The 17,584-nt window shown below is 56.2% G+C and overlaps 1 long non-coding RNA gene across 1 annotated transcript in view; it reads left to right on the top strand.

Annotated features, from left to right (window-relative positions):
* The first annotated feature begins 6,063 nt into the window (after nt 1-6,063).
* The window catches only part of LOC143675927 (uncharacterized), a 52,559-nt gene continuing 41,038 nt past the window's right edge, over nt 6,064-17,584 (top strand). The window contains exon 1 of the long non-coding RNA XR_013171687.1: nt 6,064-6,595. This is a non-coding gene — a long non-coding RNA (uncharacterized LOC143675927). The remainder of the gene's footprint in view (nt 6,596-17,584) is intronic.

Raw genomic sequence — 17,584 nt, 5'->3', positions numbered from 1 at the left:
AGCATGCGTTGGAGGGGAACCGGCTTCGTGTAGGTGTGGAGTTGAGATAGACACGAGCACCATCATTTCTGAGACTTCAGAACGGAAATTATTTGGGAAGTTATGAATTTTGCATATCTTCCATCTCACTCTTCCTCTCCCAGAACAACTTCATAAAAAGATCCCGCAGCCCAACATCCCCAGAGATTTTTAAGGAGGGTATTTGAGATCTCAAGGGCTTAGGAACCTTTAGCCCTTCTAGGGTTCCTGAGTTCTAAGCAGAGTGACTGCTTGACTCATGCCTGAGACTCCAGGCGTGACCCACTCCTGAGATTTGTTAACTGCAAAGTTATTTCTGGCATAGAGCCAGTAACGGCCTCCAGATTCCCCACAGAACAGCCCTTATCTGGTTAGCCCATTACTAATTGGGCCTCTCTCCATATCAGGCCCCAGGGCCACAGAAATGATGGGTCCTGACCCCAATTATCTGGAGTCCCTTGTCTCAGGAGAGACTAATGAGTAAGCAGGTCCTTTGGATTTGTCTGAAAGGAGAGCGGCCCAGGAGTATGGCAGGATGGAGGAAATACCCTTAGGTAGGTGCAGGGTGGTCCTAGAAGGGCTTCTGGTGGAGGCAGAGAAGGAGCTCATTTGTCAAAGACCAATGGGCCTTAACAGGAAAAGGCAGTGGCGTGGGGGGGCAGTAGGGAGGCAAGCCGTCCAGGAGTGGGCCCAAGGGCCTAGGGCTTTCCCTGCTAAGATCGAGAGAGTTCCCGGGTGGTTGGCTACCCTGGGTAGAGAGTGGGCCAGGCCTCTGAGTTGGAAAGACCTGGGTTTGAGTTCCAGCTCTGCTACTTAAGATGTCGCAGGCTTTTGCCTACCGTGGTGGCATGGATGTGGTGATGGTGTCTGAGTGAGGAAGGCAGCTGTTTCCTGTGCTGGGCAGGCTGTGGCTGCAGCAGAGCGCAGAGAAGAGGTGGGAGGAAAGAGAAGCGGTGAGGGTCTGAGCAGAAGTCTGCGGCATTTAGAGTTTTTACTTAGGACGATGGTTAATCGCTGCAGGGGTTGGGGAAGATGAGTAGGGTTCTTGCCCTCGGCTGTCATGGGAGCAGGGGGAGAGGACTGGGGGAAACTGAGTCTGGAGGAGCCGAAGGCTGAGAGGAAAGGGGAGAGCAGCGTCGAGGACTCCAAGGAGGCCAGCAGCCGCCCGGGGGAGGGCGGGAGGCTGCCCTCTGAGGCTGGGCGCTGTCCAGGGCTGAGGCCCCAGGCCGGGCTGGCTGGAAGTGGCTGGGCTTTCCTAGCAGAATCAGCACCTGGGAAACCGCAACACAAGGATGCGCTCAGATGCCTCCTTGGTGGACGGTTTGGGTCTTCTGGCTCACGGGCAGGTCCTGCCTCTCTTTCCTCCATCTTCTCCTGGGACTAACCCGGCGTGGAGGCTTCTGACCAGCACTCTGACCGCTGGGTGTCTCCGTGGGGATGAAACAGTGGTGTTCTAAGTGCATGACCTGGCCTTGTGGGTATGCAGAGGAGGGAGGGAGTGGGCTGGGCGGGGGACTTTGGGGGTCTGCTGAGTGCAGCTGGGGTGGGAAATCCACGGAGCAGGTCCTGAGTCCGGGGAGAGAACGGAGAACGGCCTGGTGACAATGACCCTGAGGTTGGCGACAGCCTCCTTAGCGTTTTGGGGTTGGGAAGGGTTTCCTGTAGATGATGACCAGAAGGAGTTATAAAGGAGGGTCTGTAGAATTAACTGACCTCTTCTAAAAAAATATTTTTGTTTGTAAAAAATAAAGAAAAAAAAAGGGAAAAGACAAATTAAGGAAACTATTTGCAAGAAATATTAATATATAGAGAGTTATAATCCTTAATGTTAGGAGTTTTTAAAAAAAATTGTTGTAATTAAGAAAAAAAAAACCACCCTAGTAGAAAAATATGACAAAGTACATGGCCAGGAAATTTATAAAGAAAAAAAAAGATTAATTCATTGATTCATTCATTTATTGATTCATCCATTCATCCTTTCAATAAATTTATTGAGCACTTACTATGTGGCAGGTACTAGTCCAGATGGTGGAGACATGGCAGTGAACACAGCGGACAAAAATTCCTACCCTTGTGCAGTTTCACTGCTTTCTGCTATTTTTCTGTGTTTTCTTCTAATTCTTTTTTAATGTTAATTACATTACCTTAATTACAAAAGAGATTCCTAGATAAACTCTCCATTTGGAATTATTTACATGTAAAATTGAACTGAGAATCTGTCCCCACCCCAACCCCTAGAGTGAACCTCTTGTCCCGATTAGCCCTTGGAGATGTCTAGAGTTTGTTTATTCGTGTTTTGTTTGGGATTTACATCTTGCCCCCTTTTCCTCACTGACGTATGACATCCCTTACCCAGATTAGGTTCTGTCCTTGTCACGTCTGGGGACAGATCTCGGGTGGGGAAGCCGCCTCTCCTGCGGCCGCGTGGTCCTGTCCTGACCCATGGGCGCTCCAGGCCCCCCGGGGGACAGGGACGGCGGCAGGGCAGCTTTCTCCATGAGAGGGCACCCACGACCTGATTTGTTTCATTCCCTACTTTGATGAAAACTTAGTGATTTTTGAACAGTTGTAGAACAAAAGGAACTTGTGTTTCACAATTTCCAGAGCCGGCTTCAAGAATTCTCCCGTTTCATGTTCTAGCATGTTGCTTAGAGGCAGACACTTTGTCCCGTAGGCCAGGAGGGTGGGTCTCCATGCGCAGCTGGGAGGGTGGGGCTGCGCCCTGTCCACTAACACCCCGGGGTTGCGGGGCGCCTGGCCCCTTCCCCAGCTTGCTCCCCTCCCCCTCTGAGCACTCTTCTCTTAACCACGTCTGGTGTAGAATCTGAAAAAAAAACTCAGTTTACCCCCTAGGAGCATAGTAATTTCTCTATTCAGGTCTGCTTTTATGCCTCACAGTAACATTTATTTTTAAAATAGAGTTTACATAACTTTTCATTAAGATTATTTTAAATCATTATTATTATTTGTATTAGTTCACCACTAATTTGAATAATATCTTTTATTTATTTTTTTCTTGGGATTGGCTATTTCTGGTATATGACAACTGATAGATTTGTGTATTTTTAACCTGTAAAGTCTTATTCTGGTAATTTTCAAATTGATTCTCTTGAGATTTGTTCATTTTTTTTCCCTGTCGACTATAGTATCTTCTGTAAATGGTGATGTCTCAGGGTCCTGGCTGCTCTTAAACATCTTATTTCTGCTTCATGTTACTGCCTAGAAGATAGAAAACAGGTGACCACGACGGGAGTGTTCCTCTTTCTAATTTTAGTGGGCGTGTACCTATTGTGTCACCAGGAACAGGACGTAGATGACAGGTGCAAGTTTGCTCCTTCTGGTCTGCTAAGCTTTCCCCACCCTAATTCTAAGTAGCACTGCATTTTGTTATTATCTCCTTAGATATTAAGATGATCTTATGGCCTTTTTTCCTCTGTGACATATTAAAGTGGACTATTTTACAAGTTCAAATTTTTAATCATTACTGCATTCCAGGGATAAATATTACTTGGTCATTTTCAGTTATTCTTTTACTATCTCTTGGGAGTTATTTTTTTTTATGTTTATATTTTTAGATTTTAGATTTTTTTTATCTATCCTTATAAATATGCTTGGTCTGTATGTGTATGTATTGTACGTATATGTATAATTATGTTATATATATATATTTATATTTTCTTTTCCAGTCTTCATTTTTAGATTATGTTGGCCTTATCAAAGGAGTGAGGAAGACTTCCAGGGCTTTCCCTGCTCACGTACATGAAAGAACTCTTCCGTGAAACAGAGAGTGCAGAGCCTGTGTTAGAGATACATCTTCCACAGTTTTTTCACTTTTTTTCATGGCTAATGGTCCATTCAAATGATATTCTTCTCGAGTCAGATCTGTATCTTTTACCTTCCTAGAGCGTTGTCCACATTGTCGGGATGCCCTGGTAGTGACGTGGCGCTTCCTCCTTGGCTCCCGGGTCCGGGCTGCCCCTTGGCTGCGTTTCCCGGAGCTTCCTGAGAGGAGCTGGCGGGGACGGGAGTCTCAGCAGACACTGGCGAGCGGTGGGGGACATGGCCCCGGGGCCTCCCATAGCCGTGGCTTCTACAGCACGAGCTCTATAGCCGCCATTTCTGGCCGGCCTTGTCCGAAAGGTCCTAAAGGGCCGGTGGCTTTTCAGATGCTTTGCCTGAGTTTTTCATCTTTAATTCAAAGAAGAGTCTGTGTTGATACTGAGGTTTCCTCCTAATCATCTTAGATTCTAAAGGTCAAGGCCACATGGGCCAAAGGCAGGCTGAGCCTCTCCTTGTCCCTCCTGCCCTCCTTTCTAGTGGTCAGTGCATGGGCATCCCCTGTTCCTTTAGAGGGGCCCCTCTTGCCATAGGGAGGCACCCCGCCCATCCCAGCACAGGCCCAATCCTACGGCCATTTAGTCCCCTAATAAACCGCTCACTAGAATGCTCTTTCCTCCACAGCCAAGGATGATACCTGATGTATAAACTCAACGGTTGCCACCCCTGGGAAAGCAAACCTTGATCCAAACCTCAATCCATGTTAGAAGTTTATACTCAAAGAAGGCAAGTATTTCAGATTATGAAAAAGACAAACGGGTAGAGTTTGGAAGGCAAACAATTTTAGTTCATGATTAACTGCCCCCCAAATGACTCTTTGCCAGGCAGGTTCTGGTTCTCACCCCCTCGACTTGGGGAGATGGGAGGTGACGTCCTTTCAGAGCTGGTCAGGCTCTCAAACGCTGTTCCATGGAAGTTTTCTCAGGGGCTGTCCAACAAGATGAGGGTTTTGGACCTGGGGCTCTGGCCCTCATCTGGGAAGACCTGGCTGCTGGGAACCCACAGAAAACCAGTGAAGAAGGCCACGTCGAGGCCGCTGACCCGTGGTTCTGCGGTGTCCAGGGACGTCTCCTGGGAGGAGCGCACTCTTGGTTCCTGGGCTTCACCCAGACTCTGCACGCCGAGGTGCTCTCATGCACACTCACAAACTCACAGATGTGGGACTCTGGAAGGTGAATTTCAAACAGCCCGTTAATCAAGTTCATGGTGACCTGCTGCTGGAAAGACCTAACCATGGCTGTCAGGTTGACTGCGAAGTGGTAGCTTGATCTTCTCCTTCAGACGATGAACTCCTTACGGAAAAGGATTGCGCTTCTCTCTCCTCCATCTCTCTCCTTCACAGGCATCTGCCAGTTCCGTGCCCTGGACAGCATGTCAAACCTTTCAAGACGTGGTGGAAATCGGAAATGAAATCTGACCACAGACCCGCCCTTGCCTGGAGTGACCATTTCTCTCCCTGCCCTGCCCACCCTTCAATGGCCTGCTCAAGTTCCGGCCTCTCCAGAGAGCTGCCTCTGATTACTTGGTCCCACGGGACCTCCTCTTTCTCTAACCTCCTGGAGCACTGACTTCACACAGGATCTCTTGTCCTCACTCCCTCATCAGACATACTTAGAAATGCTGAGAAGGTGATGAGCGATTGAATGAAGACACCCACTACCGAAGGTGGCCTGGCTTTCAGTGAGGGACTTTGGGGTTTGGGCTGGTATCGATCACAAGAACTGTCCTCCTTCCCTTATTCTCTCCTTTCCACTCCCCACAAAGGCTCCAGGTTGTGCTCCGCTGACTTCTGGTGCCAGCCTGGGCAGCCCTGTGGGGTCCTGCGGGCATATGCAAGACTTGAAGAGGCCGTCTCTGGCAGGGCCAGGCCGCCAGAGGCCTGGGTGTGTGCCACAGCCCTCCAGCCCTAGAGCGTGCAGGGCACAGTTCCACGGGAATCATCTCTGTGTTTGCTCAGCTAAGACTGTTGAGTGCAGCCAAATCCCTTTTGCTAGGGCTCAGCGTTTCATGACCAAAACAGCACTGGGTGGCGACTCGGCTTTGAGCGAGCAATCCCTTCCTTTCTCCAAGCCTCTGTGTGCCCACTGGATAATCTGGGACATTGGACCGACCAGTCTGAGGCTCTTTCAGCTCTGTGACCCACATCTGGGCACTTGGGTGGAGGGACATGCTGCTAGGGAAGAGAGGGTCCGTGTTAGGAAGTGAAAACTGGTTTGAAAACATGTCTTTATTCATCTTAAGAATTAGAAGGAGCTTGAACTGGCTTCAAAATACCAAGTGGAAGTCCTTGGGGGGGGTCTTCTTCAGTGAATAGATGAATTGATTTGGAACGGGCACTCTGGCACTCCCTGAGCAAAAGGATGAGGTGGGATTATATGAGTTCAGAGGAAAGTGAATCCAGGGTGAGGAGCACGCCTCCGAGCCCGGGGGGAGCTGCCTCCTCGGGTCGTGACTTCTTCAGGACCCCTCCCTGCCCCGTCCCTACTTCCCCCACCCAGGGCTTCAGGGAGCCTCCCTGCTGCTCCACTGGGGGAGCAGGGCCACCAGCTGCAGGGAAGGGGGCAGGGACATGTGGCGTGCTGGTGGGGGCTGCCTGGGGATTTCGCTCTTCCCAGAAGACGGTCACCGGTCGAGCTGGGTGTGGAAACGAGAGGCCTGGCCAGGGCTGCCCGAGAGCAGACGTGCTCTGCCTTCCCCAGCCGCCGAGCTGAGCCGGAGTCTGGGCACCGCTGCCGTGAAGGTCGGTCCCCCTGTTATGGGCCTGGGCTAACTCATGACCGAGGCTTTAGCTTGTCTGACCCCATTTGGGCCCCTGAGAGGAGAGGAGAGGCGTAACTGAAGCCAGCTCTCCCAGGAAGCAGCTCCGAGAGCAAGGCCGTCACCTCCTGGTGGCCTCGGCTGAAGTGCGCGTTTGCGTGGGAGAGAGCGACAGGCGAGACAGAGGGACGGAGAGGCCCCCCCACATGTGGGACAGTCTGGGGGGGCTTCCCCCGGTTTCAGCGTCCCCAGGACGGCGCACGTCTGCCCTTCCACCGAGAGCATCGCCTGGCAGGGTGGAGCTGGCCGGGGCTTGGGATCCTCTCCCTGGACCTTGGCCTTTGCCTTGGGGTAACAGTGATGAGTTTGGGGTGAGCATGGACCCAAGGCTGGATTTTATGTGAGTTGCTTCTACAACACGCCCTTTCCATCACAGCGAGGTGACGCGGACCTGGGGACGTGCGTGTGGCCCTTGGAAGGCGTCTAGCAGTGGGGCCCACGCCGTTGGGGCAGACGCGGGCGTGCTTGGCGCTGGCCGGGCCGGGGTACATCTGTGCTGGCCCAGCTGCAGCCTCTGGCGGCAAAAGGGTTTGTATGTGCCCAGAGTATGTGTGTAGCTGGGCTGAGAACTGAGTCAAAGGGATCAGTGGTCTAAGCCCTCCTTTGACAGTTATTTGTTCTTTGTCATTTTTTTGTGTCTGTTCATCTATTTAGTAATATAGTAACCATTTCAGATTTAGTCGCTTCTAGTTTTGTGTTTCATTGATAGGGTAGTAAAGATTAGCTAGAGGGACGATTGGATCCCGGCATCTGAAAAGGCTGGAGGTGGGAGGTCTCTTGGAGATTTTCTAGTCTGAATAACCCCATTTGATGAAAATGGGACCTGGAGAGGAGAGGTGACTCACCCGGGATCACCCAGAGAAGACTGGGTCTCCCTTCTTTGCGGGTGCAGGAGGGTGAGGTCATGGGGGCAGCTGCGTGGGCCTGAGGCTGACCTGTGGGCAAGCCGTGTGGCCCTCAGGAGCCCACCTCCCTGGCAGCAACTGGAGGCAACGGGGCCTCTGGTCAAGGGACCCCAGCGAGACCCGGCTGTGTGTTTCCAGGGCTGGGCAGCCTCCCTCGCTGCACACGTGCTCCCCCTCTCCAGTCTTCCCCATGGACCAAGCCCCCGTGGAAAGCGACATCCCTGGGGTCCGTCCCTAGGCACTCCCGGCCTTCCGAGATTCCTCTGGAGTGGTCCTCCTGTCCATTTCCTCCCTCTCACCCCATCCACCTGCTCCCAGCATCTTTTCAAGTGCCCCTCTCTCTTGTTCTGTGCTTTCCGCTCCTCATCAATCTCAAGTCCAGTCTCTCACCCTTGGTCAGCATCTAGAGCAAGTGTGGAAAAAGTGAAAGAAAACATTGCAGGGGATGGAAAGCCAGCTGCTGGCGCCTCTTGCTTCCCAACTGGACAAAGCAGTAACGCACTGGGACGATCAAGTCGCATTATCCCTTTATTTCCTGTCTGGCTTCTCCTAGGAATAAAAGCTTGAGTCTTTACTCCACCCTGCCTGTCTCCGTTTACCCCACTTCTTCTCTGCCATTCCCACGAGTGTGCGAACGAGAAGTCTACGGTGGTGCCTCCCAGACTTCGTCCCTTCGAGCCTTGCAGAGTGGCTCTTGCTCCACAGCCCAAGCTCGAGGGTCCCTCATACCTACTTGTTTGCCAAACTCAAAACCTTTCCCAGCCTCTGTCCTCCCTGCAGCACTCGCCACTTGTGGCCACTGCCTTCCTTCTAGAAACTCCTCCCTCACTGCATCAGTCACGGAAGACCAGGCTGTGCTGCAGCTGACCAACAGTCCCAGCGTTTTAAAGCAACGGAGATGATTTCTCCTGCCTTCCTGCATCCCTTTGAGTTAAGTTGGGTTCTGCACGTTGCTTTCCTCCTGTACCTGGGATGGCACGGCAGCCTCTCCTGGGACATTCGAGCTCATTGCAGCCGAGGGAAGAGAGCTCAGGAATGTCTCACGTGAGCCTCTATGCCTGGTGAGAACTCACAACTCAGCGGCCAGAGCGAGTCATCTGCTCCTAGTAGCCACAGAGGGGAGGCAGGCGTTTCAGCCCCGCCATGTCTGCGAAGGGAGGCAGGGTTATTTGGTGAACTGAATTGATGGCGGCCCTGCTTCAGGGCTGCCGACTTGTCCTGCCTCTGAATGCCCTTCCTGGCCTCCTTCCCAGGCTGCTCCACCTGCTTCCGTGCTCAACTCCCAAGCACGGCCTCCTGCCTGCTCCAGGACGCCCTCACGCTTTCTTTCCCTCCACCTCACCTACTCCAATCTTCTTCCGCGCCTCCTTAATGTGCCTCTCTGTGCTGCCTCCGTCTTAGCTTCTACCAGCCTTCCCTCCTCCCCATCCCACGCCAGTCCCTCCCACCACGTGTCCTGCGTCTGTCAGCAGAGGCACCGCTGGCCTAGGCTGGCTTCCCCATGGGGCAGCAGCTTTCCCATCAGTCCTCTTCCACCTGGAGCCGACCCGCGCCTTCGCGCTCGCTGCTCGCGGCTGTGTTCCTGCTGCTCCTGAGAACTGCATGTCTGAGTAGCCCACGCGGCTGGCCTCAGTGACGGGGTGCCCAGCCTTCAGGGTGAAGAGGGAGCCTCCAGGGCTGGTTGCGCATCCCGCTGTGACGCCACATCCTCATAGAAGTCCCCCATGTCTGCATTCCCAGCCCTGAGCAAAGACCCTTATTTCTGTCCCATCGTCTGCTCGACGGGAAATGCGCGCGAAGGGCCACTGTGGGGAGGACCCTCCCCAGCCCCTCTGCCTGCCCCCGCAGCCTCTGAACAGTAATTCAGACCTCAGCCTCTGGAGTGGCTCAGTGTTGAAGAGGATTGCTTTTCCACGATCATTTTATAGGAAGGGAAGCTGAGTCCAAGAGCATGCCTTCGCCATTCTCCCAGGGGCCTGGCCCAGCGCCTTCCACCGGCCTGTAGCGTCTTGGAGCTGTTTCAGGGCCCTGACGGGCGCGGAAGGCGTCCGCGTGTGCGGGAGTGAGGGGAAGGGAGCGAGCGGGGGCGTTGAAAGGTGGCAGCGAACTTGGTGTCTGCAGACCGAGTGTGGCCACTTGTCACTGCTGGTTTAGGTCAGCCACCACCCAGCCCAGCACAAACTTGGATGGCAATAAATAGAGCCATTCAGCACTAACGTGCCGAGCCCAGGGAGGGGAGAGGGGAGGATGAGGCTGGGAAGCAGAGCCAAGCAGCGCCTGGCTCGTCTCCGAGGTTGGGAACACTCTTTTCCCCTCGGCGAAGGCCCGACTGAGTCCTGCCTGAGCAGCTGGGAGCATGGCCTCAGATGCCCCCCGCGGCCCCAGGCCCTGGCAGCCCTGGGGGGGTGCTGCCTGCTGTCGACTGGCCTTGGGATCCCACCAGATGGCCTCGGGGCCTTGGCTGTGGGGTGTGAGCGCCACGTCCTGGGCCTGGCCCGTCCCTGCCCCCAGGCACCAGCTTCAGATCGGGCAACCCCAGGAGTGCAGATCTTTCATCTGGGATGTCTGGGTTGGAGGAGAGGAGAGACCCTGTGATTCTCTGTGAGTTTTGTGATTCAACCCTTCTTGGTCATCAGCTCTCCTGCAGGTGGGGTGTAGATCCAGGGCACGGAAGCTTCTACGGGGGTCCTCCACGCGGAGTAGCCACTGGGTGCTGCCTGGGCAGGTGGTGGCTGGGGACAGCCAAAAGGGTGCTGTTGGAAGCAGAAGACCTGTGTGTCTGAGTCTGCAGGGGAAGCACCTGGGGCCCAGAGTGTGAGGGCTGAGTTCAGAGCGACCCGCCACTTGTGGGGGGCTGGGGGATTCTGCCTCTCTGGCCCGAGGGCTACCTGCTCCCTCTGGCGGGGACAGCATCTCCTCTCTAGCCTGCCCTCCTCCCCCCTGCTCACTCTGTCGCAGCCACGTGGCCCTGGCCTTTCCCCACCAGTGCTCCTTGCTCTCGCCTTAGGGCCGCTGCCCTGCTGTCCCCATGCCGGGACACAGACCCCCACCTCCATTGGGCGAATGCTTCACTTTCTCCTAATCTATACTCACCTCTCACCTGTTCCACGAGCCCTCTCTTGAGCACCCCCTTTAATTCTGCAGCCTGCCCCACCAAGTCCAGCACACCTGGCGTATACCCTGCCCGTTTTTCTCTTTTAGTTTTTCCATAGCACTTATTACCTTATAAATAAAACATCAGTGATCTGCATATTATTTATATCTCCCTCCCTCTGCTAGAATGCAAGTTCCCCGAAGGCTAGGGTTTTATTCTGCTCACTAATAGAATGGTGCCTGGTACACAGCTGGCGCTCAAAAAGTAATTGGATGTACCAAAGGGCTTCACGATGACCACACCCATCCCCCCTTGCAGGCTATTGGGACAGCCACTGGGCAATGGCTGGGGGCACGCCTTCAGCTGTCACTGCACCCCCAAAAGCTGAGGAGCTGCCGCAGGGCTGCGGGGCTCGAGCGAGGCAGCCCTGGTGTAGACACGTGGTCCCAGGAAGCGACAGAGGCCAGTGCTGACCCCTGCATAGGCCAGCAGCTCAAATATGGCCTTTGGGACCTGTGTCCACCATGGACTGAGCCCCATGTGGCTTGTAGGTAATGAGGGACAGTGAACTGGCATGGACAGTGGCTTCCCGGGTAGAGGGGAAGGGCAGGCCACAGCCACCAGTCCACTCAAAATGACGACATATGTGAGGGCCCAAAGATGGTTAAAAAGAGACCCCCATCACCTGGGTTGTGCCTTGTGGTGGGTAGCTGTGAGTTCAAAGGCCAGAATGAAGAGACGTGAGGCTCACTGGGTATTGGGTGGAATGTCCCCAAACAGGCTGCTTGCTGACAGCAGCCACTTTCAGGCAAAGTCTTCCCCTCGCCTCCTGCACCTTTGACCTTCTTTCTTCCCTTCTCCCTGTTCTGGTGAAAGCCTTCTCTATTAGTTTGTTAAAGCTGCCAGAATGCAATATGCCAGAAACGGAACTGCTTTACAAGTTTACAGTTCTAAGGCTATAAAAATGTCCAAACTAAGATATCCAGGAAAAGATCCCTTGACTCAAGAAAGGCTGATGTTTGCCACATGGAAGGCACGTGGATGGCATCTACTGGTCCTTATTCCCCGTTCCGTTGCTTCCAGCTTCTGATGCCAGTGCTTCCTCTCTAAGCATTTGTGGGCCTCCACTTAGCTCCTCTGAGACACAGCTCTGGGTTCTGGCTTGATTAGCATCTCCTTGGGAAGGCACGTTGTGGCATCTGCTGGACTCTGCCCGTGTCTAGGCATCTGCTCTGTCTGTCACACTCCAAGCATCTCCAGACACCTGTGTCTCTGTCAGCCCTGAAGCAACTGTTCCCCAAGTGCCTGCATCTGAGGTTTCTTCAAATTTTTCCACTTTTAAAGGATTCCAGTAAATGAATCAAGACCCACCTTGAATGGGCAGTCACACCTCCATTTATTCAAAAGGTCACATCCACAATTGAGTATATCACAGCTCCGTAGACATAATCTAATTGAAGTTTCCACCTTACGGTATTGAATCAGGGTTAAAGGACCTGGCTTTTCTGGGGTACACAATACTTTCAATCTAGCTCAGTTTCCCTTCTCAGGTTCCTGTTTCCCAGGTCCTGGGTTCTATGTGGGTGTCAAATGCATGCTGTCAGGCCAGGCTGGGGTGTGTGCTGTGCTTGCCAGCGGAATCCCCATTATCAGGGAAGAGGGGCTGTAGACTGAGGTTGGTCTAATCTGTACAGTACAGGGCTTTGCAGAGGTCACAGCGCCATTCCCTGCTGACATGTGGGTAACAGCAGCTTCTGTGTCCTGTAGGAGAGGAGCTGAGAGCCCCAGGAGAGTGGCAGGGCCTGGCCGGGGTGGTGTCAGGGGGTCTGCATGGACTGGGGTAGGGGGTTTACATTCTTCAGGGGTCCTCCTTCTTATAAGAGGATGGAGAGGGTCCTTAGGAGGTCAGACCTCAGGTAGACACAGAGCTTGGGGAGAGAAGTGAGAATGTGTGAGGGTGCTTTCGGAGGCGAAGGAGATAACTCCAACTCCGAGCACCTCAAGCGAAGGAGGGGCTTGTGGGCCTCTGGTCCCGGGTAGAGGTCTGGCTCCAGCGACATCCTCGGGGCCCCATGAGCTGAGCCCTTGGCCCTACACCTTGCCGCTGCTGCCCTGCGCTGCAGACAGCTCCCTCCTGGGGCTGTGGGGATGGGTGCTGACAGCCCCAGGCGCACATGCTCCTCCCCTGGCATCCCCACTGAACCAAGGGACGTCCGTGTCCCCCTTGTGTAGAGACAGGTGCGGTGTGGGCCATTGGCTGCCGCCAGAGTTAGCCCAGTGGCCAGAGGACACCCTGACCAACCTCTGGGGTCTGAGCAGGGAGCCACGGCGGGGCTCCGTTTCCCTCCCGTGGCCACTCTCCAGGGACAGCGGTGGCATGTGTCTCTGAAGAAGCATGACGAAAATTCACGGGGATAACTGCAATTATTTATTTATTTATTTCATTTTAGATCAATTTTAAATGTAGGGAAGTGTCTAAGAAGTTGCTGTGACCTAGTTAATGCCGCATGCCCCTGTCCCCCGTTTGAGCAGGAGTGTGTGTAGCAGCTTTCTTAGGCTGTTGCGTGTGGGGTGGGGGGGGTGGAGCACCTGTTACCTTAGCTTGTGGGTATGGCAGGTTGAGTTTTGTACCCCAGCAACCACGTGTTCTTACTCTTAACCTGTGTCCTCGTGGGCATGGACCCATTGCAAATAGGACCTTTTGAAGACGATATTTTGAGTTAAGATGTGACTGGCTGAGCCAAGTGGGCCTTGATCCAGGTTCCTGGGAGCCTTCCAGAAGGAGCCCAGACATCACAGTGGCCAGGAAGGAGAGGCCACTGCCTGTGACAGGAGGCAGGGGGCAGGGACATAAGCCCAAGAACCCAGGGACATAAGTTCAGCACCTGGAGGCCAGCCCCAGGATACTGCAGACGGGAGAACCCCAGCGTTGCCAATATCTTGATTTTGAATCTCTTGCCCCAAAACTCTGAGCTAGCAAGTACTTGTTTTAGCCAACCCATCTTGTATAACTTCTCGCAGCCTGTAAGCGAGGATGCCAGGTCTTCAGGCTGAGGCCTGATATGAGAGCTGCACCTGTGGGTCTCCTTGGCACCTGGACCTGATTTAGATGCGAACATCCTTGATGTCGAGCTGATGCCATAGTGGGGAAAGGTGAGGGGGTCTTGGGGGGTGTTTTGTGTGCAGGAGGGATGTGAGTGGCTGGGGCGAGAGGGCGGCTGTGTGCGCTGAACAGCCCCTCCCCCTCGACTGCAGGGGCCCCTGTGATTGCCTCGGCCAAGAGAGTGTGGCAGAACTTCTGGACTTCCCAGAAGGCCACAGGGATCCAGGCGGCTGTGGAGGGGTGGGGGAAGCTGAGGCCACCTGGAGGAGCTGCGTGGAGAGGCCACCTGCAGAGGCCACCTGGAGAGACCACCTGGCGAGGTTTCCTGGAGAGGCCACCTGGAAAGGTTACCTGGAGAGCCCACCTGGAAAGGTTACCTGGAGAGGCCACCTGGAGAGGTCACTTGGAGAGGTTTCCTGCCGACAGAACCTCAGCTGGGTTAAGGCTGAGGGAAGCCGAGCAAGGCCCCGTCTGCTTGGGGTGCCCTTGCCCAACGCCGAAGCCGGCCCCGGCACCCGGCCACTCGCTGCAGCCAGCGTGTCTCCCGCAGGCCCGGCCGGGACTCAGGCTTCCCTGCTTGGCCCGGGACAGCCGGCGGCCGCGTGAACACCCAAAACCCATTCCCGTGTGCTGCCCTCTGCAGGGAGGGGCCCCGGCTCCCCTCCTTGCCCCAGCCTGGCACCCTGCACCTTCGCCCCGCACCTCGCCGCTGCCGTGGGCACCCACCCCCACCTCTCACCCGCCCAGCTGTGGCCCTGTCCTTCAGGACGCCATCCGTCACCCCAGGACTGGGCGGGGCCGTCCCGGGTTGGCGCTCGCTCAGCCATCGTGGTTGTCCGGCAGCTCAGCCGGCCCTGTGGCCCCTTTGCAGCGGCTCCTCTTGGGGAACAGGGCTCTCTAGGCTCGGCTGACCCCGTGTCCCCTTTGCAGCTGGGTCTTGCGTGCCGGGTCAGCTTCTTTTTACCCCGCGGGGCTCCATGAAGCTCGTCAACCCACTGGCTGGTACGCTCTGCCGGCTTCACAGGCCCATGTCCGTGAATCTGTCACAGAGGGTAATGGTGCCGAGGAGCACCAGCAGCTTGCCCTGCCCGGGTCGGTCCTCCCAGCCCGTGGGCTTCCAGGAGGCTCTGACTGCCCAAGGTTCTGCCTCGGCGCCCACACCCGGGACTCCTGGGCTCAGCCTCTCCTCTCCCTCCTCGTCCCGCCCTCTCTGCCATGGCATCTGCTGGCTGCCCGCTTGTCCCAGGCAGCTGGCTTCTGGCTGCCCTCTCTCAAGGTCTGGGCAAGCCGTTGGGCCCAGGGTCCGGCTCCTTCCTGTCCCTCGCAGTGTCAGGGTCCCCTGCAGTGTCGGGGTCCGGGAGCCGTTCCAGGCCCTTCGATGGTGACGGCCGACGGGGGGCGTCGGGGAGATGGGTTTCCTCTCGTGGCGGGGAGACGTCTAGTGCCCCTCTAAGCATTCTTTCCAGCTTCATCCGGTCACTGTGCACTGAGGTCCATGCCACGCAGCCCTCAGGAACAGTCACAGGGAAGCAGACAGAGTCTGGTAGGGAAATGCCAGTTTTAAAGCAATGACTGGGTGTTGTCTTAGGGGCTCTCAGGGCCCAGAAGAATCGCTGCCAGCCAGCTCTGTTCTGGGCAGGAAACGCTCCCTGCAGGAATCACAGCCGGGGCCAGGAAAGTTCCTCTGGCTGAGGGACACCTGTTTCTCCACAGAGACCTGGAGAGGACAGAGGCCCCAGTCTGGGAGGAAACTGCTGTGAGATGGGGGTCTTGGTGAAGGCTGTGGGCCGGGCTGCCTGGGCCCTGGTCCAGAGCTGACCTCACGGCCTGGCGTCCTGGCAGCCTGAGTGCCCGCAGCTGGGACGGGAGAACTGCAGGGCCCTGGCCGCCTGCCTGGCCGTTGCCGAGGGCTGCCTGGCAGGGGCTGGTGAGAGCTGCCTGTCCCGCCTGGGCTGGATGACGGGGTGCTGCTGCATGTCCAGCCCAGCCCCTCCACTGTCCTCCCTGGCCTGAGCTGGTGAGAGCAGCACGGGAAGCACAGGGCCTCGGTGTGGCCTGCCAAGGCCGTCCTGGGCACCCTCTGCTGCACCCCAGGGCCAGACCACAGCATTTGTCCCCGAATAGGCTGAGCTCATTGCAGACCTGGGTGCCCTGAGTGGGCCCTGAGGGGCATCCCCGAGGCACTGGGCTGGACTCCTGGGGGCTGAGAGTGTGTCCTGCCCGGGGCTGGTGGGGCAGACACGCAGTTGCGCTGTGGCCCCTCGGCCCCTCTCAGCCAGTCCCTGCCCTGGTGCTCCTGAGGTGGGCGTCCTGCCATGCCACTCCTGTCTCCTGCTGGGCAGCTGGAGTGTGGGGTTCCCTGAGACTCAGCCACCTCTGAGCAGGACGTGGCTTCCAGCCCGCTTCTGCCACACCCTCACTGGGGCAGGACAACCTGCTTCTCAGCGTCGTGGGCACTGAGCAGATCAGGTGTTGAAGAGCTTGTCCCAGTGACAGGCAGGGGCTGGGGAGGGGCTGGGCAGGGGCTGGGTGCAAGCTGGGCACGGACTGGGCAGGGGCTGGGTGTGGGCTGGGCATGGGCTGGTCAGGGGCTGGGCACGGGCTGGTCAGGGGCTGGGCAGCAGCTGGGCAGAGGCTGGGCAGCAGCTGGGCAGGGGCTGGGCAGCAGTTGGGCATGGGCTGGGCATGGGCTGGGCATGGGCTGGGGAACAGCTGGGCAGGGGCTGGGCATGGGTTGGGCAGCAGCTGAGCAGGGGCTGGGCACAGGCTGGGCAGCGGCTGGGCGTGGGCTGGACAGGTGCTAGGTGCGGCTGCCCTTGTGCGCTCAAGTCTGAGTACGCTCGCCCTGGGGCTCTGCCAACTCTCCCGCTTTCTTCCATTTTTCTTAGCCTTGAGATGGTGGGAGCCAGCATTTCAAAACCAGACGGGGGTTTTTGAAAAACTTATTTTTGGTCTTCCTGCCTACCTATTTTTATTTCCTTAATATTTGGAAAGAGAAAATTCCCAGACAGAGGTCTGGGAATTGCGCTGTTCTCAGGTCAACCCTTCGCCCCCGTTTCCCACCCCAGCCTCCGCCTTTGCCTGGAGAGCGGGGCTGCAGCCGTGTGCACTGTGGCCTCCCCACCTCGGGGCCAGCAAGGGCTCCGGTGGCTGCCCGGGGTGCCTGGGGAGCAGGTCCTGGACAGCGGGGGCGGAGGGCTGGACAGCGGGGATGGAGGGCTGGATTCAACGGCTGGGTTGAGGGGTGGTCTGGCCAGTGTCTGTGCTGGGACTGGGCTTGTGCCTCCTGGGCACCGGTCCTGCCAGACACTGCGACCAGCAGGCTGGACCTGCCAGTTGACCCAGCCCTGGGCCAGCAACATGGCGATGCCCAGCCCCGCGGCTCCGGTCCCTCTCTCTCCCTTGCCGTGGCTCCGCCCCTGCCAGCCCCATCCCATGGGGACCTGAACCGGGGAGGGGTCCTCGTCACGGCGTATCTGTCCTGGGTCGCCACCATGGGTGGGCTGCGGTGTGGCCATCTGTGGTGGGGACGGAGGCCGTCTGTCTTTCTCACTGGAAGGGGGCAGCCGTGGCGGCAGCAGTTGTGTGAATAAGGGCTGACCCCGTGGGGCGGCTCCTGTGGCCCCATCCACCAGCCAGAGCGCTCGGGTGGGAGTGAGAAAGGGACGGCCCCAGACATTTGTTTGGCTTTTGCCAACATTAGTTTGAACATTATTTTTTTTCCCTCTCCTGCTGTGGCTTTTCTAGAGATAGGCGGTGAAGCCGAGTTGTTTTCTCGCCTCTAGCCTTTTGCGACAGTGGTGTGTTTGA

This window comes from Tamandua tetradactyla, chromosome 3, assembly GCF_023851605.1.
Source record: "Tamandua tetradactyla isolate mTamTet1 chromosome 3, mTamTet1.pri, whole genome shotgun sequence".
Lineage (NCBI taxonomy): Eukaryota > Metazoa > Chordata > Mammalia > Pilosa > Myrmecophagidae > Tamandua > Tamandua tetradactyla.
The sequence above is the reverse complement of the archived record's forward strand: the minus strand, read 5'-3'. Positions and strand labels throughout refer to the sequence as shown.